Source organism: Protobothrops mucrosquamatus, unplaced genomic scaffold, assembly GCF_001527695.2.
Source record: "Protobothrops mucrosquamatus isolate PMUCROS unplaced genomic scaffold, P.Mucros_1.0 scaffold494, whole genome shotgun sequence".
Lineage (NCBI taxonomy): Eukaryota > Metazoa > Chordata > Lepidosauria > Squamata > Viperidae > Protobothrops > Protobothrops mucrosquamatus.
Window position 1 is genome coordinate 102,612 of NW_015386811.1, and position 25,236 is coordinate 127,847.

Sequence of the window (25,236 nt, forward strand, 5' to 3'; positions counted from 1 at the left end):
CATTGGATAGAAATTCTAATAAATTGCAGGCAATATGACAACTTCCTCCCATTAGTACTGAGTATCATAAATAAAGAGATATATTGTCTAAAACAATGAAATTATAAAATTGCTTATGAACTTTTTTTAAAAAAAAAAGTGTAGTAGGTACCTTTAGCGAACAAGATATATAGAAAAAACTACAAGATAGAATTGACACACAAATAGATAACAGAACTTAACTATGACATTCATTTGGGAAAGCGGATTAAATTAATGGTTTTCTTCATTGATCAGTACAAAGAACTTCATAAAGAGGGCAGCAGTAACCGTTTTGGAAAAAAGTGTTGTGTTATAATTATAAAGTTAAATATTGAATGCATTCTCTGCCTTGGTAAAATTAAACAAAAATATAATTTAAAGGCTTGTAACTTTTCTAAGATAAAATTCTTTTCATTCCTATGATTAATTTATCAACACTCATTATACTCTATTGCAACTGATAACATTTCTAAACTTTAGAAATGTTATGATCTTTCCCCATTATAGTATGTAGTGAATTAACCAAGTCCTGATTCGCTGATCAATTATACAACAACAATATGCTATTTTAAATCTGGAAGCTCAGCAGGAGTTTTTTTTATTAATTTAGTGTAATTTTAAACATTACAAAAATAGCTGTCTTTACAGCTTCCCTGCTGAGTCCTAGATTGTTGCCACAGCATTCTGCAATACTTTATCAGCAGAATAGTATCATTCTAACAACCCCATAAATTTGATTCAAGTAGTAGCCCAGAATAGAAGAGGCTGAATGTTCAGAAACAAAAGAGAATCACAAAACGGAGTGTATAATTCCCAGAAAACATAAAAATATATTTTCCTTTTCATTCTTAAACTGAGATAGGGGGAAGAGCACCACTTTTTCTAGCTCAACAGAATGATGTGGGACACAATCCAAAATGTTATGAGTAAGACCAGGATGAAAAATGGACAGTATTCCATTTTCTTTACATGCAATTCATATTAAAGGTAATTTATATGATTGTTATACTCCATTCACTTCTTTACTCCACTCACTTTTATCCTATTCAAGTCAGTAAAAATAATAATTGATCTCTGTGCCATAAGTAAGAATGTCAGTTGCTTTTACAGTCCTTGAACAAATGGCCACTTTTCCCAGAGGTGTAACAACTAGGGGTCTCTCTAACCTACCATTATCTTCCTTTGGTTTGGGTAGGAGTTAAACACTTCTTTACTGTTTTTTATCTTTCTATTTTCCAGCTCCTTATTTCTTATTTTCTGAGGAAACATTCTTATTCTCCTCTCCTTCTGCATCTTTCTTTCTTATGTCCTCTGATTTTCGTGCTGCCGTACATAGTGCTCAGGTAATTCAACCATGCTTTGATCTGAATCTGAGTTGTCATGCAAAACCCTACATTTTATAGGCAGTAACTGTAGAAACTGTTCTACAATTACTTCCTGTATCAATTTTTGCTTGCTTCTTTCATCTGACCTTAACCATTTCCTTGCTAGGTCATCCAACCTTACCCATAATCCTTGAATCCCTTCATGGTGGTGTAGGAATAGCACCTAAATACAAGCCTATTGGTGTACGGAGTGGCATCACACCTGCATAAGATCATTTCTTTAACTCTTTTTGCTGGAAGACTATGATAAGTTCTCAGAGCCTTCCTTGCTAAACATGGAGCTAATCTGACTACCTATTCACTTTCAGACCACTTCCGAAAGATAACCACATTTTCAAGCATTGTAAAATAGGCTTCTATGTCTTTGGAAACACAGGAATTTTAATGTCTTTGTGACCATTTCCAATCTCTACACATTTTGAAAATTCGGAGCTGAATTTGCCCCTTCTGATGATTATATCCCATTAATGGTCTATCAGCCCCTTGAACTGTTCCGCCTTGCTTCTCTCTTTCCCTTTCAGTCCATCTTTCTCTTTAATTAATCAGTCTTTTTTCTTGCTGCTGCCTTATCATTTCTGTGATGATATTGGTGCAAGTATCTGGGTCCAGAACCACTTCTGGCTGGTCTATATTTCGATTTTGTTTTACTACAGGTTTAGGGTGGACATCTCTTTCTACCAAGACTGTAGCATCTTCTAAGGGAGAAGCTGTCCCTTATACTTCCCTTGAAGGGCTTCTGGCAAAAAGATGAACTACACCTTTTGTTGAGTGATTTTGTCCAGTTGTAACAATATTATCAATATGCATGATTTTCTCTGCAATAGAAACAAGGGAAAAAAGTGGACAGCCACTTGTCTGGAAAGGTATAGGGTCTCCTGCTTGAGCAGAGGGTTGGACTAGAAGACCTCCAAGGTCCCTTCCAACTCTGTAATTCTGGTAAAACCTCACAAGGACTGGGAAGAATGTATTTGGAACACAACTGGCTCAACTTATCTGAATAACTTTAAATTAAAAGTAAACTAAAAGTGATAAGGAAGGAAACCAATCTTTAGGATCCTTAGAATCTAATCCCAAGCACAAATCCTAAGACAATCAATTAAACAAAGAGGTAGGCAGTGTGCTGCTGCAGCCAAAGAAGCTAGTGCACTCCTAGGCTGCATTAACAGAAGAATAGAATCAAGATCACAGGAAGTGTTAGTACCACTTTATAATGCCTTGGTAAGACCACACTTGGAATATTGCACCTAGTTTTTGTTGCCACAATATAAAACATATGTTTAGACTCTGGAAAGAATACAGAGAAGAGCAACAAAGATGATTAGAGGGCTGGAGGCTAAAAATATGAAGAGCAGTTGCAGGAATTGGGTATGTCTAGTCTATTGAAAAAGACTGGGGAGATATGATAGTACTATTTCAATATTTGAGGGGATGCCACAAAAAAGAGGGTCAACCTATTTTCCAAAGTAGCAGGAGTCCAGATAAAAAGCAATGGATGGAAACTAATCAAGGAGAGAAGCAATCTAGAACTAAGGAGAAATTTCCAATCAGTGAGAATACTTAATCAGTGGAAAAGCTTTTCAACAGAAGTTGTGGATGCTCAACCACTGGAGGTTTTTAAGAAGAGACTGGACAGCCATTTGTGTAAAATTGTATAGGGTCTCCTGCTTGAAGAGGGGGTTGGATTAGAAGACCTCCAAAGTCCCTTCCAACTCTGTTATTCTGTACTTTTTCCATGTTGGCTTGCCTGGTGTAAGCTCTGGTACAGAGTCTGGTTTCCTCAGCCAGGATTTTGACTAGTTTCTGCAAATTCTGTACTCTGCAAAGGCCAAGGTTTGCTTTAGTTTCATTTAGTGTACATTAAACTTTAAGCCATCTCCAACTTATGTGGTTGCCCCCTTGTGGCGGATATGTTCCCTTTTGGATATCCCACTTTTGGGACATCCCACCTCTGCCACCGTTTTGTCACAGGTTCTTTTAAAAAGAGAGCCAACATAACCACACAGACCTTTAGGTAAATCACACCCACACACTCAAAGGTTAGCACTCACTGTTTACTATACTACTCTTCCCCCTGTTCTACTACAACTTCTGTTTCTCCACCTCTTCACTTTGTGAGCCCTACCTCTGGAAAACAGTAACTGCTTCAGGCTGTTTTAGTTTCTTAGATGAGCACAAACCACCTTCTCTCTCATTCCCACATGGCCACATCCAACTTTCTCTCTGCTCAGTTTTTATAACCAGACATGGCTGGGCTGGCTAAGGAAAGGTCTCAAAGGGATAGGATACCAGAAGCCTAGTTGCTGACCATTTTGCTGGCAGCCTGTCCTCTCACACATTCATTTCATTCTTTAAAACTCCAACTTCTCCAAAGCATATTGTTTTGGGGTCCTGATCACAATCAGTTTTGGACTGTGGGTTTTGATATCTTCTTCAGCCTTCAAACCAGAATACATTGCAGATTGCTATTTAAAGATACAATAGCATAACCCCAGATGCCCATATGATCTCCAAGATACCTAGAATGAATGAATACCTAGAATTTTGATTCTTGTTTGGACACTGAGTTTTAAGGGTATGTAATTACTTTATGTGTGGCTCCTAGTTGCACACCACTGCCTTAGGAGATGTATGCATATTTTGTAAGTATATTTCCTGTTCTGCACACTTTGGATTCCTCAAGACAAGTGTAATGTATGTATAATTTGTATTGGAATATTGCTATTTTTAGACCCATAAAAACACCTGAAACCAAAATAGATAAAAAAGCAGCTACTTTGATCAAAAGTTTAGGTAGCAATTTCCTATGAACTCTTGGTTCCAGGTTTGTCTGTTAGAGTTACCAAAATAAAGACTTTATAATTTATAAGGAACCAACCTTCAGATTGTGTCTTTGAGGCAAATGGATCACAATAGTTCAAGAAGGGGACAAAGAGGAAAAATAGGTTCTGATGCTAGAGTTGAGATAAGGCTTGAGCAGAAATAATTTATATAACAACTGAAAGAAATGTAAGCAATGAATATTAGTAAAAATTAAACTCGCACCAAGGGAACTCTCCATTCATTGATTGCATTAAATCAGCATGCAGACTCTGAGTACATCAAAGAGTAGGTAGCATGGAGACATGTTTAAAAAAAATTGTCTGAACATGTGAGGTATCAATTTTATTTCAACATGTCTCCATGCTATCTACTCTTTGACATAGATTTGATTACTTTCAGTTACTTTTAGCTCCAAATACCTAAAACTGAGTTATCCAAGATGATAATCAGGAGAGATTCATCTTTAGGGGGTCATCAGTTTGTTTTATGGTAACATGGCACCACGCCTACTTAGTCACGGTCCCCTAAATTTTGGAAGAACCGCCATACTTATAGTCTTTTAAAACAACCTTACAGAACCTTACAAAGCCTTATTTTCAAGTTATCTAAATCATTTTCAGTAGTTTTAAATTATTTCATTGTATTTATGTTATATTTATTTATTAAATTTATAAGCCACCCATCTCCCCATAAGGGAATTCTGAGCAGCTTACAGATCATAAAATCATAAATAGAAAGAGTTAAAACTATGCAAATTAAAAAAAACCTATGCATTAAAACAGGAACCAAGAGATGGAGGGTACAGGGATGAAGTCTCCTTACCTGATCAACCACCTCCATAGGTGAGCGGCCCCTCGGAGCCCCAAGCAAAACCAAGTTTTAATGTTTTTCCAGAAAGCCATAAGAGTGGTGCAGTTCATACCTCTAACGGGTGTTGCTAATTTAGAGGCATTTTTGAAAATAAAGGCTCATAAGGCTTTCTAAGGTATCAGTTTGCCATTTTTCAGTGAAAAGAATCCAAAAAGGGAAAGTAGGGAGCCTAACAAGTATGAAGAGAAATAAAGGGTTAGATGTGGAAGAACAAAAGACTTCAATTAGAGAAATTAGTTATTGCTGATTCAAAGGGATAAATATATCCTCACTGAGAGACACAGTTCTCTTGTAGAGGATATTATCGGTATTTGATCAGACTCTAAATTGGATGAGCAAGATTTGGCCTTAAAACTCTGAAGGCAGCAGATTCTTAGGTACCTGCAATATGAGGTAAGAAAGAGCAGGATCTGTTGGATGATGAACCTGAAATTTTATAGCAATCAGGTAATCAGCCACTCAAATCACTTGACTTAGAACCTGAATACAAAAACATGTCTAGCTCTTAAAAGTGCAGAAAGATTAAGTGAGTAGAATAGAGATATTTAATGAAGTTTTGCAAAAAAAAAAAAAAAAAGAGGTATGATATGAGTCAGGAAAATAAACCTGCCTGAGTTGGTTCTATAAAAAAAAAGTTCTTGCAAATCAGATTTCTGTTGTCAAACAATTTTCTAACTTCAGATCTGATTTCCTGAATGTGTCGTGACTGACTGACCTTTTGAGAGAAAAGATTATACTCTTCTCTAATTTGTTTGCCCAAATCCTAAACTTCTGAGATAAGCTGATTTGTTTTTCTTGAGCTGCTTGCATTTCTGTGCTGTGGTGAGCTTTATGGTTGCCATAAAGGCCTATATCTGACCTGCTCTACTTATAAGTCTTAACAGAGAACAGAACAGTTCTTGGTTTGGTATTGCTGCTGTGAATCCACAGGATATTTTTGTATTGGGAGAAGATTTTATTATTGTCACCTCCAGTGCTTTTTTTGTAAAAAAAAAAAAAAAAAAAAAGTGCCGGAACTCACACACGTCATACAACCTGCCTTGCCTATCCTACAAGGTTCTGGGCATTCTATGACAAAAAAAGCCCTGGTCACCTCTAATTATATCTATCTCTTATATCTAGATGTAAGATAGTTGGATAATATATCTATCTATCTTGTAATCTAAGAGGAAAAGAAAGACCTAGTATTGCTGGCATTTGCACTAGGAATTCCAAGGCTAGACTATTGGAAGGCATTTTTCATGGGTCAACCCTTGAAGAGCCAGAAAATTGCAGCTAAATAAGAAGAGATAAAAATGTTATATTTCCTGTAATGATCCAATTGTTTTTAGATGATTTCCATGCTGCATTGAAAATCCTTTTTATAGTACACAAAATGATGTACTGTTTAGACCTATAATTTCAGAAGTGCTGTGTGTTCTTTGGACAGCAGTACAAAGCTTCTCATAGACCATTAATGTTTTCAGTTAGTATTGTGATGGACTTTCTTTTCCCATGCAACAATGGAAGAGCAATCTAAAAAAGGTCTGCAGTAGTTGTTATAAATACATTGCTGCCACTCCTTAGACAAGAGAATTGTTTTAGAATGGCCTTATTCAGTCTGATGATGTTAAACATTTAAGCATCTCAGACCTGATTAGCAGTTGGAAGAAAAACCATCGAATCCTGAAGTGCTGGGCTAAAGGGAAAAAAGGGAAAAAAATAGTAAACACTTCCATATGATTGCCAATAAAACACCAAATACTATCGATCAATCAAAATAGAGCTGGAAGGGACCTTGGAGGTCTTCTAATCCAGTCTCCTGCTCAAGCAGGAGTCCCTATATCATTTCAGACAAGTGGTTGTCCAGTCTCTTCTTAAAAACCTTGAATGATTATTCCAAATAATATTCAAAAATATTACTCCAAATAATTTTTTTTACTATCCATATGAGATAAGATGCGTCCACATAGTATCATTTTCTTTCCTAATTCCTTTTAAGTGTATAATGCAATTGTAGCACAATGAGAACAAGCAGAGAATAGGATCCACACAGCTATTCCTTCAGCTAAGGCAGACATGTCAAGCTCGCGATGTCATGTGATGTCACACAACGTATCGGGACGGTATTGCCATTGCTGGCAATGGGGTGGGCGTGGCTTCTGGATGACGCGTCTGGCCTGCGGGCCGGCAGTTTGACACCCCTGAGCTAAGGAATAGGGAGTTTAATCAATGCTTTGCTTCCAGCTGCTATTCATCCTAGAAGAACATTATCCAAAAGGAATGAAATGCTTTGCAAAGACCTTCTATTTAGATTTTCAATTCATATCATTCATATCTGTCTCTTAACTGAAAAAAATGAGCAATAATATGCTGTGACATTATCCAGCATTATAAAGCTATCATTATTTTCCTGTATATCAAATACTTTGTAGGCTGTGATGAGGAAATAACTGCATATCACCTTCTTTTGCAATCCAATGCTTTTGTCAGTAGTTGTGATTAAGAATGCTTGTGGGAGAGAGGTTCAGACACTAAGATAAGAAGTTGAAGTTCTAGAAGTGAACCCTTGAAAGGCAAAGTCATGCAAAAGGTTGAATCATTTGGGGAACAGACCACTTACAAGCACTAATGAGCCACACTATAACTAAAGCAGAGAAGAGCCCTGGTAACACAGTGGTTGGAATGCAGTATTGCAGGCAAATTCTGCCCACAGCCTGAAGTTTGATGTGACCAGCTCCAGGTTGATACAGTCTTCCATGGTCAGTAAAATGTGGATCCAGATTATTGGCAGCAATATGTTGACTCTGTAAACCACTTAGAGACAACTGTAAACATTATGAAGTGGTATATAAGTCTAAGTGCTATTGCTATTCCTAAAGCAAAACACAAGTGCATATACACATCAGTTTTCATCCAGTGCTCTAAACAATTTGATAAGTAGTCTGGCAGATATAGAGCTGATTTCAAGCTGGTGAAGCCTTTATGTGAAGATTCCCTACAACTTTTCCATTTCTTAAGTTGCATCTAGGCCAGTGATGGCGAACCTTTTAGAGACCGAATGCCCAAACCGCAACCCAAAACCCACTTATTTATCGCAAAGTGCCAGGGCCGCATCAGCATTGTGGTGCCCTCATGGGGGAGCAGGGAGGCGTCTGAGTGCTGCCTCTGGCATGCAAAAACTGAGGGTGCAAAAATGGGCCACCGTGCTGTAAGGCGCAAAAACGGTCGTGCCATGGGATGCAGATACAAGGCGCTGCACCATGCAAGAATGGGGCAGGGCTAGTGGGTATCACGCAGGCACTAGCTCCGCCCCATTTGCAGCACGTGTGTGCTCGCAGCCCCGTGCACACATGCATGCATATAAAATGCTTCCTCCTCCCTTTTCTTCCAGTCCACCAATCGACAATGATTGGTGACCTCTGCTCTACCACCTCTACTCGAGCTTGCTAGTCAGCCACTTCACCTCCTTTGTGCTGGGTGGGGCTCCTGCTCCAGATGGCAGTGGTGGCCTGATGCACCTGCTTCTGGCGGCGGTGGCGCATGTGCCAACAGAGAGGGCTCTGAGTGCCGCCTCTGGCACGCGTGCCATTGGTTCGCCACCACTGATCTAGGCTGTTGCACCTAGTAGCTAATTTGTGGAGATCAAGGTAGGAATAATATATGATTTCAGTCTGGCTGTCAAAATAGATTTATTTTCTTCTACATCTCCAAAAAACCCCAAACTTTTCTTGAAAGATTTGTGCAACAGGTTAGGAATAGTTCATCATGGAGAGTTCATCTATCTATGTGGTTGCTTGGAAATAAAAATGACTTAATAGGACATAATCATATTTCAATGATTTGGTAGATTTTCTAATATTCTTTCTGTGTCACATCTTCCTCTCTTGTTATAATACAAACAAGCTGACATACAGTATAATTCCACTTTTCTGATTCAGAGACAATATTTCATAGAATCATGTGACATAAGATTGTAGATGGTAGATTATGTACATACATGCTATTGTAAAGTTGACTACAGGGATTTATATATAATAAGAATAATAGCCTAGACACCCTTCACTGCATATTTTGGTCGTTTCTACAGCTCAGCAGTGGATACCTACGGCATTATCAGGTTTTCAGAGCAGAACCATAACACAATTGTATAGAAAACAATTTTCTACTAGGATACAAAGTAGATCATTTTAAAATAACAGAAAACTGCTATTAAAGTGTATTTCAATTGTGAAATTGCAAATCTAATTATAAACATATATTTAAAATAAATGCAACCAAATCCACTTACCTGGACAGTAGTTGGGAAAAGACAAAATATATTATTCAGAGTATTTTCAATGCAGGAAAATATATTCTGCATATCCAAAAGATTTGTTTTAGCAATACACAGAGCACACAGAGCAGTCTATTAAGTTATTGTCTAAATGTTGTTTTGTAAGAAATTCAATAACATTTGGTTCTGTGTAATCCAGTGAACTCTTCCTAATTCAATTTTCATATTCTACATTTCCTGGAATTTTCAGCTGAAATTATTGACTATCCAGACATTCACATACTTTTGTATGCAAAAATGTTCTTAAACTACGAACTGTCTCTATTTTAGAATAAAATACAAGCATTTAAACTACATGATACTCTTTTTATGCTTTGACTACTGATCAGGGTTTTTTTTGTTCCTATACATAGCTATGCTTTCTGATTTATTATTTTTCAGTCCCCAGATATTTAGTGTTTACTATTCTGCCAAATGCAGTTTAATAAAAAATAATATTCCTGTAATATTATCTTTTTCATATTGATCAAATAAAATAAAATCCTGGAGAGCAGACATTGCCATTAAATCAAATATATTTAACCATTTTATTCACTGTGAGGATTCAAAATTACAAAATTACACAACTTACTCTATTTTGAGAGCAATATTTTTGGTGTTACTTTAATCTTGTAACATAGGATTTTTAAAAATTATTATTGTTTGCTTTAAATGTTTGATACCATTGTCTGACATTCCCAGGAATGGATAAGCTACAAATACATTAAATAAATAAGTACATAAGATTGTTGCCAAGATTATTACATGAATGTAACTACACTGAAGTCAAGCTACACGTTAAAACAAAAAGAAAGAAGTAGGGCTATGTCTTCTGTTTATTTCTACTCATCAGCTCTCTGCACTGACTCCTTGCAAGTGTGGTGCATTTCTGGAGGATGACAGTTTTGTTTAATTATTTCTTACTAATTTCTGGTGGCCCCGTTAACTTAATTTCCTTTCACTATTACTTAGCTGGTTTAATTATTCTGTAATTCTGTCTTTTTTATTTCCACATTTTTCATTTTTACAATGCTTATAGCACATCTTCTGATCCATGCAGTTCTGATGACTTTGATTTAAATAGCAGTATTTTTCTCCTCTAAACAAAGTTTCAGGCAACTTGGAAAAGAATGTCCATTTCAGAAATAATTAAAGAGGATGAATGGTTCTAATCCTTTACACTCCAGGTTGGATCATTTTCAGTCATGACAAACAATGCATTTTCCCCCAAAGCATGTTTGCTAAATAATTCAATTAGATCTCAGTTTCAGATATTTCACCGAAAACATACCAATTTGACATATTAAATTGTTCTCATACATCCCTTATTTCTACTAGATCTATACTGATAGAAGTTTTTTAAATGTATCAATTTGTATATATTTGCTAAACATTGCAGTACAATGCAATTATTTTTTTCAGTTTTAAAAATATTTATGAACAATATATCTAAAGTAGTGCCAATATTTATTTCTGTTAATTCATTCCATTTATTTCATTACCCCATTCATTTGTTTAATAAAATGTGATGCATTTCATTTGATTTCACTCATTCTAGAAATGAGTGAGCACTCATAGCATTTTTCCAAATACATAATGGAAACTATATGGGAAATTTGCCGAAGACATGGAGTTTAGTCTGAGACAGAGCTAATAGGTCCCCCATTACGCTCGCAAGCATTCATGTTTTGTTGGAAGGCAGGAGTATTCCCTAGGATATTAACTCACGATCCACAGAATCCTAAACATCTTCCTTGGCATCAGATATAAGTTGATTTATTTTTTAAAAAATGTTAAATAAATTTTTAAAAAGAAAACTAGGATATTACAAAGCAAAATTTCAGAATTCCATTTCTGGATTCCACATATGCCTAGAACCATCATTAATATCAGGAAGCTGCACTTAGCTGCCCTGAAAAAGGAAAAAAAATGAATTGTAATGATAGAGAGCATTTTGGAAGATTGGAGAAGTTAGTGGAGAACAATCTCATTAGACCGATCTAATAAACTAATATTTTAGGAATTACATGACAGCCATTTTATGAGATGCTCATCACAAAAAAATCCAAATGAGCCTAGTAATTCAAAAAGATTTGGTAAATCTAGTTCTCTTCCAAATCATGGGCTGAAAACAGAGGAGGTTTTTTTGAACATTATAGAGGGAAGGTACAAAAAATAGATGGGGGCAATTCGGAGCTGAATATTGCAAATACAAGAGTTAGAAATTTTTTTCTCCTTGAAGTTTCTCTCTTTTTACAGATATCTGGCAGAAATAGTTTTCCTTCCAATAATATGTGTCTCACATAATGCATCAGTATGACCTGTATAATGAGCTCCTTAGAGTGAAAGAAAGAAGAGTTCCTTCAAGGCTTTTTCTTTTTTTAGTGAAAGTATACGATCAGTCCATGAATTATGGCATTGCAAGCAATAATACGTAAAATGTGCTATTAAGTAAAATACTAATTGTTATAAGAAAAACGAGTGTCTGCAGAACATTAATCAGTTCTAGCAGATTTTATAATGTGTTCACTTTCAGTGAAGGCAAAAGACCCCTTAAATAAAAATGTGCAGTTTCTGGACTTCAGATGGCTTGTTGTCATCTTGTTGTCAGCTGATTCTTTAATATTGTTATGAATTTAATAGTCAACAGGATTAATCAGTAAATACACCTCACCCATACTGAATGTTTTTTAAAATGTTAGCCCTTTTTTGACAAAACATAATTAAATCAAGATATAAACAATTATGCATAAGGAATTTGGTGTCAAATCAAACTTGTTACAAAATACATTGGATCCTGTCCTAAAGCTTTAAGAGCAGGCAGACAGCATGATCCTTTATCCACCCACAAAATAGTACAGGAAATCCTTTCTAGGAAAAATAAACAGATTATTTGCAACAATCTGAATAGTTTGCTCAACAATTCATTCAAAGTCGCTTCAAATGTGATTAAGAGTGTCAAAAAGGCCATGATTAGCTGTGCTACTCCGTCCTCTTTAATTAATCAACTAGAATTAACGAAGGACAATGAGATGTTTGCACAGCAACATATCTTGCAGTTGGTTACAACTATTATTGTCGGAATCAACTATTTCAATGCCTTTCAGTTATGCTGTGTATTTGCTATTCTGACCTTGCCATTTAAAGCCAGACTCAGATTTAGTGCTGAGTTTTTATTGATCTCAAGTGTGTTATTTCTTATTCAGTATCCCTTGGGTATATATATGTATATATATTTACCTAGCATCTTTGAAGATGAGGGTTCATGCAGGGAAAAAAGCACATTTTTTCTTAATCCATTACAAATTTTCCACCAGTGTGGACATCATAAGTAACCCCACTTTTCAATTCTCTACATATACATATACTAGTAAAACTATTGTCTCTAAGCTTTAATTGGCAAAATGATGTATCACATGGAAAACTTTGTCAACAAAACTACCTTAAGTGAAGGAGTTGTGCCTGCTTTAGCATGTAAGCCTGCTGTTGTGGTCACATGACTTTCATTTTCAATATTCCATGTCAAGTTGTCTGACAGTTTTGCAATCCCTCACTCCACCTCCCATTCAGCAGCAGCCAATTACCTGCCTGCTGCTGGGAAAGGAAGAGGAGGAGAAAGGGAAAAAAAGAGCTAGAAGATACTCACTGCCAGTTTCCCACAAGAAAATTCAGTGGTAAAGCTGACAGAAAATTGAAAGTCATGCCTGCTTCCACTGATTTTTTCCCCCCACCTGTGATCACTCTGTTTCTCTATTTAGATAAGGAAAGGTTGATCCAGTAGGTCACAGGTTGCTTAATGTTTGCTTAAAACAAAACTCCATTGAATTCTATGATTTTAATATAGTTAATAGAATTCTTAATAGAATTTTTATTCTATAATAATTATTAAGGATAATGCAAAGTGGGCAGCCTAGGGGATATTTTACTTCGTAGCCTCACTCAAGATATGATCATTGGCTTTTAAGTCTTTTAAGTGGAGCCTAAACACTCAGCATGCACCAGCCCAATCTTTAAATTTGTGGATAGAACATTTTTCATAGTTCCAGGGACAAGGGAGTTGTTCTCCATGCAAGGGGTTGGTTATAAGTTTAAATAGCTTTATTTAGGCATACTATGGTGGTTAAGGAGTGGGGACCTACGTTCTAGTCCTAGTTTAGGCACAGAAGCCATGTCCCAAAGATGCCTTACTGTTAAAAAAAATATTCATTCACAACAAATATAGCTAGTCTAAAATCCTATTTACATCTTCTGATGCTAAAGTAATGTTTCCTATCCTCCTGGCAAAGTTCTTGCCATGCAAATAAACTACAGTGCTTCTTCACAATGTTGGTTTTGACATAGTTGTGGGCTTGGCTTTGGCAGATGAGCTTCTGTTCTTCAAGTGTCTGGCACTGCTTTCTGGGGACATTGTAGCTTCAGCTGCAAGAAAAATGACACCTGGCTTGCATAGACCTATGTTGCAAACCATTATTCCATGCTAACTGTCATCCATTATTCAGGTTGGCTGGATAAATGAAGAATGCTGAAAAATAGGTCTTACATTCATCGGCAATACAATATCCATTAAAAAAAACACTTCTGGTCTAAAGAAAAAAGAAATTGGAAGAAAAGAAAGTTCCCTAACACAAACTTGTGATTTATTTCTGTCCCCTTACCTATTATTTCTTTTTCACCCTGGTGGAATGAATATACAAGCTCCATGTTTTAAAATAGCATTACCTAGTTCTAATCTCCCGTGAACACACTCACAATCCCCCCCCTATAACAGTTATTCTGTTAGTACAATACCCACCTCTTTCCTGGGTCTAGAACAACTAACCATGGCCAACTTGCCGCAGGACAACTTGCTGTGGGACAAGAGGTACACTAATATCAAAGAAATTGTGGAATAGAATCATTAAGAAAGAATGCAAAAGGAGGGACAAAATGAAATGTGAATGACAAAAAATAAAATATTTTTAAAATTATTTTAAATAATTGAATTATTGAATTGTCCCATGGTGAGTTGTCCCATGGCAAGCTGCCCACAACAAGTTGGTTGTGGCAAGTTGGCCATGTCCAGTTGTCCAATTTGGCTCTTTCCTTGTAAGGACATTCTCACACAGATAACATGACTACTAACATTATGTAAGCAACAGTTATGTGTAAAGGGTAATTAGTTCAATTTTCCTCTCCATTGCACCAAAGATGTGGGAAGAAGAAGACCACAATCTAGCAGCCTATAAATTGGTACCATGCTTAAAAGCCAAGTGTCGTGGTTCCATAAGATCCCAGTTTGGAGGAGGAGGAGGAGGAGGAGGAGGAGGAGGAGGAGGAGGAGTTGGAGATGAGACAATCTTACAGAGGTGGCATGTCTCTCCTGGAATATTTGGAGAAGTCAGGGGCTGTTCTAGGCCCCTCAGGCATTGGGGGAGGTAGTTGACCAGACAGGGAACTGCTTGCCCTCACAGACATGGGAGGGAATCAGCTGCAGATAGATAGTGGTATTGAAAGGCAGCAGATTCCCTATGATAAGAAACAGCTGTCTTTCCTATTCAATCCAAGGCATGGAGAGTAGAGCAGAGACAATCTCAAAGGAGGTCTACTAGACTGTTCGGGAGAAGATAATCCCGCTCTTCCTCACAAGGAACACCTGGCTTAGGTTGACTTAAGCAGAGGCTGGGAGAGCCTTATTGCCTTTGTCAGGAATAATTGCTTGCTTTGGCATGCACTCCCTCTGCCTTGAGAAAAACTCAGCCTTGACTCATGTTTCTGCTGATGCCCTGCCTTGTGGCTTTGCCTTTGGACTTGCCTTGCCCTGTGGACTAGCCTTGGCCTGTGGACCTTGACTCTGGACCTTGCCCCATGAGCTTACACCTTGTCCTCTCTAACAAAATTGATTTTGTTCCTTACTGGCTTTTGTTTGTTGGTCTGGCTACCTTCAGGAAAGTTTGAGGTGGAGCCCTACTGACCATTGTAGGACTGTTTGTTATAGAATTTAACACAACAGTAATGGATTCTACAGAAGCCTGCCTCTGTCTAGGTAGCCTTGGTCATAACACAAAGTTAATTGCCAGAATTCTTTGTTCTCACTTTAATCATTCCATAATAAATTTTATTATCTCAAGCTCAAGCATGATTTTCATTTGCTGTTTTATCTCAATGCTTGAAGAGTTCCAAGGAAGATCTGGCATTCTCCCTTCCATCACTTTAATGTGTGGATTGGAAAAGTGGGAGAATTGCTAAACCTGAGGGAGAGGGAGAGGAGAGGGAAAAGGAGAGGATGAGAGGTGTCTTTCTTGTCAAAATGATTCTTCCATCTATGTCTCATACTTTCCCCTTATAGGGAATGACCAGACTGAAGTCCAGAACACCTGAGGTGATACCATCCTAATTAAACCTCATACAGCAAATGGGCCAATGCTCTGACAATATAAACAGTGTTAAGTTCAAAACTATTGAAACATTCCATTCAAGACAATGTGACAGTGTATATTTTATCTTATATCTTCAAAGCCATTGTTTAAAGCACTGGATAATAAACTATTCTAAGAAGAGTAGAGGAACAGTTACATTACAATGAAAAATATATGCTTCTATGTCCTTCTGGAGAGGTTACTAGAAGAGGTTAGGCTTTGTTAACAATATGTAAGGAAAGCTATTAATGATTTAAAGTGCCCAATTTATCTTTCATTAAGAGCTATTGCAAAGCTCTTCAGGTAAGAATCACATTAAGATTCTCCCACTGTATTTCAACATGCACTCATAGCAAAGTAACCACCATCACAAAGCATCTGCCTATGCTTCCATCGTGGGACTGGATTTGATTTCTCTGCTTTACCATGTTCATCAAACCTGGGTCTCCTAATGCTTTACAAGGTCAGAGGAATCAAACCCTGAAAAGGAAGTCTTCCATCCATATGATTTTATTTGTGTTCCACTGGCACAGTTATAGTCATACAGTAGCTACATAATTTTTTTAGTTTTATTATCACCTCTAAAAAGAGTCAGAAATGTGAAAATTGAAGCCAGAAGGTTTGTATCACAGGATTAATTAGGCAAGGCCAAGTGGAGTCACACTCCCCTAGGCAGTGAGTGCCTCAAGAAGGTGCCTGCCTTCAATTATAGAGTGCACAAAGCAATTAAAAACCCTGTTTCTTTTTCCTGAGGTGTTACTTCTTACTGGATTTTTTTAGTTCTCTGGAGACCTGAACTGGCTTTAGGTGCAATCTTTTAGGGCATAAATTCATGAAAAATTGATTTGGCAGTAATTCAAGAGCAGTATGTTCAAAATAAATGTAAAAGAAATGCAGAGATATTTTATCGGAAAATTATACATGCATAGATGTACCTAAATCTAGGCAATGAACTATCTAGATATGAGTAACCAAAACATTTTTTTACAAAATAAAACTTGTGCAATTGCTTCCTGTAATATTTCTGGGGTTTTAGCTTTTTGTTGGTGGTGGAGCTTTTCTGTTTGTTGTTGTTGTTGTTGTTTGCTTAACTTTATCTTAGACAAACAATCCAGTTTCTTCAGATAAAAATATCAGCATAATGGAAGTTCCTTATCTTGCTATCCTTGCTATACTAAAAAAGGAAATCCAAATTTAAATAAATGTCTAGCAGATTATAAACTTGTAGATACTTAGGAGCAAAACTAGCATATTGGGATCTACTCCATACTACTCATGTCTAATATTCATACACATGTAAGCAGTGCTTTTTTTCTACACACGTCATACAAGGCAACCCGCCTTGCCTACCCTACAAAGTTCCATCCAAAAAAGGTGCCGGAACTCCGTTCTGGGTGTTCTATGAGAAAAAAAGCCCTGCATGTAAGTATATTCTGGACCTTCATTTTGCCTTTCATACTGCATCTAATATCTGCTAGGATTAAAATTTGGTACAATATATTAATATTTTAAATAAATAAGCTCTGGATTTTGTATGTGAAGAAGGATCTTTGCTTAATTTGACTGTTTGTAGCTAGAAATAGTTTGCTAAACAATCACACCTTTTAAATGTCAAACATTAATGCACAAAAGCAGGAATCTGTTTCCATGTGCAGGATGATCAAATCAATACATCAATAAAGTGACCTAAGAATTTGAGAATATATGTATCTCTATTTTTCATTATTGTTTTTATGATTAAAAGTGTTTCTAGAAGATCAAATTTCTATCAACTTGGATTTCTTTGCTGGTAACTCATACAATTTTTGACACAGGACTTAAAACACAGACAGATTGTCATGATGGAAAGCAGTCTCTGAGATATCCTGATCTCAGGCTGTTTAAGATAAGGTTCTGCATCTTGAGCTGCATCTTAAGTTATCTGGGCAGTTGATGTAAGACTATCAGAGCTAATGGTCATTTGTCTTTTTGCATTGCAGCTCCTGTAGCCCTAAGAAGGTAGAATTAAGTAGCCCCAGAAAGGCCACCATTTTAAAAAAACAACCTTTCAGCTTTTAAAAACTCTATGTGGTAATCCTATACAGGTAGCTCTCAATTTACAAGGATTTCTTCAGTGACCATTTACAACAGCACTGAAAATTGTGACAGTCCTCACACTTATGACTGTCACAGCACACACACACACACACATACACACAATAATCACATGATTAAAATTTGGGTGCTTGGCAATTGGCATACATTTACAATAATTGCAGCATGCCAGGGTCGTACGATCATCATTTGCAACCTTTCTAGCTGACTTCCAACAAACAGAGTTAATGAGGGAAGCTGGATTTCCTTAATAGTTGTATGATTCACTTAACCTTGGTTAAAAAGAAAATGTCATAAAATTAGGTGTGACTCACTTAATAACTGTCTTGCTTTGTAACAGAAATTCTGATCCCAGTTGTGATCATAAATTGAGAGCTAGCTATGCAGAATTCATTTCTTAACCAAAGGACAGATTTGGAGTCATGTTGTGCTGATGTTGCATTATCTTATTTATTTTTATCAAACAGTATGATTAGCAATCATACTGATTCCAAAAGCAAAGTTGTAGCAAGCTGACCTTTTCTGAATGCATTGCTTATGGAATTAACTCTTTGGAAATGAAATCTCAGTTTGAATTCCATAGAATTCAAAGAAGACACAGTTTTGAAAGCCATTCACACAGTACCTTGCACAACGGGGATATGATTCTGACTGAGGCCAGTAGGCTGTACTGTAGTACAGATAATAAATAACTCTAACACTTTGGCACATTGCCCTTCGTAATAAAATTAAGTTCCATCAAAGAAAAGCTGAGGCATACTCAAACTTCACTTTGTTTTTGAGCTTCTGGTTAAAAGACATAATATATTAATGCCCTGCAACTTTGTCTGGGCTCACTTTAAAATTTATATTAAGTCGGTTGTTGCATTATGGTAATGTACTAAATTACCTAAAGCAAAGTAATACAATGATTAACTGACCATAAACATTGGTTTATGGTCAGTTTATAAAGTATTGCAGAGATTAACATTGTGCATTTTTGTAACAGAGAAAATTTGTAGGATGAAATATTTGTGGACCAACTCAATGCTATTAAGATAATAAAACAGGGGTATCGCTCCCAGTGGTCTCAAGTTTCAGTAAGTTTCAGTTCGCAAGTAAACTTTGTTTTAAATCATCTTTGAAAATGTCACATATATTCATCATTAAAGAAATGTCCAAAGGTTTCCAAGCATAGAATAACGGTTTCCAGTATATGTTTTATAATGTATAATGTATAACAAAATATTTTTTCTTTTTTCTTCTCACTGAAGTTATCCATGCAGAATTAAACAGGCAGTTGATTTACTTCCCTACTTTTTTTTTTCTTTTTAGACAGAAAAATTGCTTTGAATAATCAAATATAAATATCAGATAAAAGTCTCACTCCTTGATTTCTTCTGCTGATGGCTTTATCATGTTGAAGGTAGACTGAACTAAAAACATTGTTTTTAATCACACCTTGATGTTAAACATCATACAAAGAGTCCAGCTATTTGTGCATATAGGGCTGTACTTTTTTTTTTTTAAGAAAAGTGCTTTCTTCATAAATACAAAGCATCCCCCCTCAAAGCTCCTTCTTGAAGTAACGTGGCTAACAATATACATTGGCACTGGCAACATCTCTACAAGGAAAGTAGTGAATATAACAATTATTTAGAAATCACCAAAAAAAATCTTCATTCATAGAGGTAATCTTGAAGTAAGTTTCTCTTAGGACTAAATATTGCTTTGCTATCATTTTATTTAAAGTTAACTTAAAGGAACTGAGGAAAATGCTGTTTGGATTTGAACAGATAATTCATACAGACCTTCTTTCAGGGAAAGAGAAATATTAGAAGATTATAAGAACTATGGCAAAATGTTAAGATACAACAAAAAAGTCATAAAGTTGGGTGTGATGCCATGGCGCCTCACTTAAAGACTGCACCACTTAAAACAAATTTTGTGATCCCTATTGTGGTTGTAAATTGAGGACTACCTGTAGTTATGTGATAACACCTTTTAACTCATTATGTCTGTTATTCAAAGTCAAGGTTCCTTCTCACAGCTGAATTAAAGAGCTTTCCCAGATTAAAGGGATGTCAATAATCTCACTGCCAACGTAATATGAGGCTACCAAATGATGCTGTCCTAAGTTATGGTGCATAGCCACATTTAAGAAACTGGTGCATTTTCCTGCTTTGTTTTCCTCCCCTGTTACCAGATGTTACCAAAACAGTGGGAAAACTTTCACTAATCACTTCCTTAAAATGGGTTGGAAATGGGGCTGGGCAATTGAGGAGTTCTGACAGCTGGCTAGACCATCATGGGAACTTTCTGCTGCCTCGTGATGCAGCTCTCCCCATACCTGTCAGCAGAAAGCCATGTTCATTTTGAATGCAGGTTTGGCAGAATTTCAGAAGAGAGTTAAATTTATGTTCAAAGGCATATAACAAGGAATCATTTTTTACTGAAGTTGATTTACAGGACATTATGCATGTCAACTCAGAAGTGTATGGCCTCTAGTAGAATTAACTCCAAGCAAGCATGTTCAGTATAGCTTTAGCTAACAAAATAATATTGACAGGGTTGACTTATTTGCCAAACCTTCCAGGTTCTAGTTCTGCAAAGTATTTTAATATTGATCTTTTCTTCCTGCTCCATCATCATCAATCTTGTTCAAGTTTAAGATGAAGTTATGCTCAAGGCTATCTCAGGCTTTGGGAACAAACCCATATTGTTATAACAGATCTATAAATTCTAGAAATTAGTATGAGTCAATGAATTGGTCAACACAAGATATGTAGCAATATTTACTGGCATAAATACCATGTGCTATGTACTAACACAGCTGTCCTCCTATAATGTCTATACTATACATATTAGATGAAGCCACCACCCCAGAGTTAAATACTATGCTTTCCTTAAAGAGCCTATCCAAGAAGCTGCATGCTTATACAAAATTTTAAAAAAATGAGATAATTTTTCAGTTATGAGTTGGATTGAATTTATGTATGCCAAACCTTTGATTCAAACCATGACCTAAATTTTCAAATGTTCAGGTTTATAGGTATGCAGAATGGAGTACACTAAAAATTTGTTTTCCAAACAAAATATAGTTATTTGATTGCTATGAAAATTACCAAAATGGATGAAATAAGCTATACTTGTTCTATGGATAGCCTCCTTTGCAAGTGGACTAGCAAATTAAGGTATAAATCTATATCTATGACTCTCTGGATACAAGCATACTGCTTCCCTTTTTTTAGGAGTTGCATTTTATTACATCAGGAATACATTTCATTCATAGCAAAAAAAGATTTTGTTTGTTGTGGAATATCAGTGACATTCTATATGGTGATCTAAGCAACTACCTAATCCATAATGAGCTGAGAAAAGCAAAGAGGAACAAGGAAAAAAAAGAATATGACTAGATAAAGACATTCCTGAAATATATTTATTTGTTAGAATATTTATTAAATAGAAATAATTATCTTCCATCAGAAAACACACATTACTTTAGGAAACAAATAGACAAAGCAATCAAGCAATGAGGAGAGAGAAAGTCTGCATGAAAGTACATAAACACAAAGTACATAAAATAAGAGGCAAAATGTCTGTTCCAAATGCTATTACTCCATTTCTTGTTTTTTCTCCTCATGTTATATTTTCTTGTTTGGTCTTTTTTCATGTGTTAAAGCAAATCTGTAGATGAGAAATCTGGACCCACTTCAAATTGACATATAAGCTTTACTGGATTGCATCAGAAGTCTTTATCAACCATCAATGTATTGCTTCTAACTGCATTCAGTAAGATGTGTCCAGCAAAGGTAAGTTGGTATTTGATGTTAGACATACAATAAGTAAGTCTTTACATTCCTGATCAGTTTGGTTCCTCCATCCATGTTTTCTCTGCTCTTGTGGGAATATCAGCTTCTGAATCTCTGGTCTACTAATCAAAGCAATGAAACAAATCACTAATTTGGTGTGGAATAATTTTGAAATGGCATTCTTTCTTTGCAAGAGATCCTTACACAGAATAATATGTATTGGCATGTTACCAGCCCATTACTATACAGAGAAACCAACATTCAGATACAAATAAATAACATTTGTTTGCTTCTACTGAAGATTAGTAGATATAACAGTCTTTTATCTGGCAAATTTCTTGTTGGAAAACTTAATAAATAAGTTTTCTTTGCTCATCAGTTTGGACTAGAACAGGGGTGTCAAACTGCTGGCCCATGAGCCGATTGCATCATATGTGGGCCGCACCCACCCCAGGTCTGGCAATGCAAAAAAAGTTGTGATATGTCACAAAATGTCACATGACACAGTGAGTTTGACACCGTGGTCTAGAAGAAGTGATATGTAAGTGCAACTACATTTTAAAAAAATATTACAGAATAATTATTCTTGCTAAGAGTATTAAAAGATAATGTGTCCTTTGAAATGCTCTCAACTCTTAGTAACTTCATGGATAGTTCCATGTTGTTTTCTTGGCAGCAATATGGAAGTAGTTTGCAACTGCTTTTTCTGAGTTTTTTTTGGTTTGTTTTTGATTTTTGTTTTAAGATGGTCAGTCTAACTCTTGTATTCCTGGAGGAATCTCATTCCAATTATTAATTAGCTCCTGCTCTTCTTAGCCTTTGACCCCACATTAAGTCAAACAGGTGGTGTCACTTGTTTTAATTATTCGTGTGTGTGTGTGTGTGTGTGTGTGTGTGTGTGTGTGTAATATATTTCAGCCTTATCAGGTAGAACAGACAGGAAATATAACTAGATAAATTAATCTTGCTTTATTGTAATGCTTCATTAAAAGACACTTGCAACTTTGAAAGTACAGATCTTCTGCTGTCACCTTTACAGTCCATGAACGTAGGAAGAATCCCTCTTGAGTCTTTTGCTCCATTCACTATGCAGCTGTGAGTAAGCTGTCTGTTAGTTATCTGACCGAACCCTAGATAGCATCTCTTTGCCCCATTTCCTGGGGTCGTTCCCACATACCAGTACAAAATCAAGCAGTAATATTTTTCCTTAAAAGTTGTAGGACAGGTGAGAAACAGAAGAAGCAGAGTTTTAAGGGATTCATGCATTCATTCATTCATCCATTCTGGATTTTCCATTTGTATAATGAAAGGGCTAATGCAATATAATAAGCTTTAAATTATTTTTGTATAGAGGGGAAAAGATCTGTAAAAGTGTGCCCTTCCTTGTTTCCTTCTGTTCACAATGTCTATAACTTCAACAAATGGTGTTCTTGCTCTTTCTGTCTGTTGCTCAATCTGTTTGGAAGCTATCCATCATTCTACAGCCAACCATAATATTTGACACTTCCTGACATCACAAGAGCCACCATCTGTCTATCACTCAAGCCTGGTACTTCTTAGAGATTGCTTGGATTGCTCTTTAATCAAGGTTGAAGGGAGAGAGCACTCTAGATGAAACATTTGAGAAGTTCTGACTGAGCAAATCTGTGTTTAAAACAATCATGTTTTATGTAGGTTCAAGTGAATGCAGGAAGAAATAAACAGTTCCTTTGGAAAAGCTTGTATTCTTAACTAAACCAAAACTCAAAACTATCAAACATTTAGCTAATGAGGCCAGCAAGAAATGGAGTTCTAGTCAAAGCCACAACATTCTAACTAGTTCTGCATATCCAGATTAATGCACAAGGTACAAACTGCTTGCATATGCAGATATTTTTTCTCTATAGGGATAGGTTGTGGGAAGGATAAATATATTAGAAATTATAGAAACCAAATTGCAGAGATCTGTTTTAAGAATGCACAAAAGCAAAACAGTATCTTCAGTATTTTTCTTTCTCTAATCACACTGTTCTACCATTTTCTTAAAGACTAAAATTTCTCTTATTGTTCTTTCCTTTTCTGGCCATAGCAATTTCATGCACTACTCTCAGTCCAACAAAAGTCACAATTTCCACATGAGGGCAACAACAATGTGTGACAGAAACTTCAGCAACTTAAATCTTAAACCACTAAATGCAGAATTTGAATTAGCCTAGCATTTGCTTCAGGTAGAGAAGTGATGCAAGCATTTTGTCCCCAGAAAAAAAAAGTAGGATATCAGTAATAACACATATCTAACTGAAGTATAAACTCTAATACAAGATTACAGCAATGATCAGTACTTAAAACCAATGAATTTAGTGTTTTAAATTTAGTCTGTGGTATAATATAGGGTTAGTTACCAATAGCATAGCAACCATTTTGTATTTCTTTCCACTAAACTTGAGTATTTTGGGGGCATTGCTTTTTAAAATATATGTTTTAATTCAAATATGTACTAAGACAGATGTGTTAAAGATCTCCTAGGCTTAATGCAACTATTTTATATCATCACCACAAATATAAAGCACATAGTAAGAGAGTATGGTGTTGGAAATTATTTATAACCTTAATAGCAATTCGTGTGGATCATGTGAGCAGATGAGAGGTGAGATTCGGACATAGCTTCTGAGCCTTTGCCGAGTTCCCTTTCCTGATCATAAGCTCCCAGCAACTACCACTCTTCCTTAGAAACAATCTTGAATAACAGAATAACTGAGTTGAAAGGGACCTTGGAGGTTTTCTAGTCCAACCCCCTGCTCAAGCAGGAGGCTCTGAACCATTTTAGACAAATGGTTGCAACTTCTTCAAAACCTCCAACTTCTAGAGGCAAGTCAATTAATTGTTCTACTGTCAGAAATTTATCATTAGTTCTAGGTTGCTTCTCTCCTTGATTAGTTTCCATCCATTGGGTCTTGTTCTGCCTTCAGGTGCTTTGGAATAGATTGAGATCTGGTTCTGTTTTTCCAGGAAGAAGTAACATGATACAGCAACATTGTCACATACAATATTGCTATGAAAAATATTATTTTGTTCTTTGCACTTGTAATTGATTACAATTTTGTACGTTTTTGTAATTGATTACAAAAGTACTATTAACTTTTGGAAATAATGGACATTGACATTTTCAAGACCAGAACCAGGAATTCTAGAATGTTTCTTTTTGATAAATATAAAATTATTTAGGATTGATTGGAAAGCCTAGTCTCCTCTCATTTTGATGACAAAACTCAACTACTTACAGTTGATTTAATGTGATTACATAACAAAGTCTAAGAAGTAGCAATATCTGTGGTATATGGTCAAAAAAGTTAAAATTACAGCCTTGACAGTGTAAGTGAAGCTCCACATAAAAAAATAAACAGAGATTTAAGTGCACAAATCAACTTAATCACATAACATATAGACAACCAACTCAAGAAGAGTGTAATTCAGGCATAATTATATTTTCAAAGCTGAAACTCTCACTACAAAAACCATGATGTATTGATCTCACAATTCCTTTATATAATCATCTTCAAAAGTGACGTGTGGAAACTATACATAAT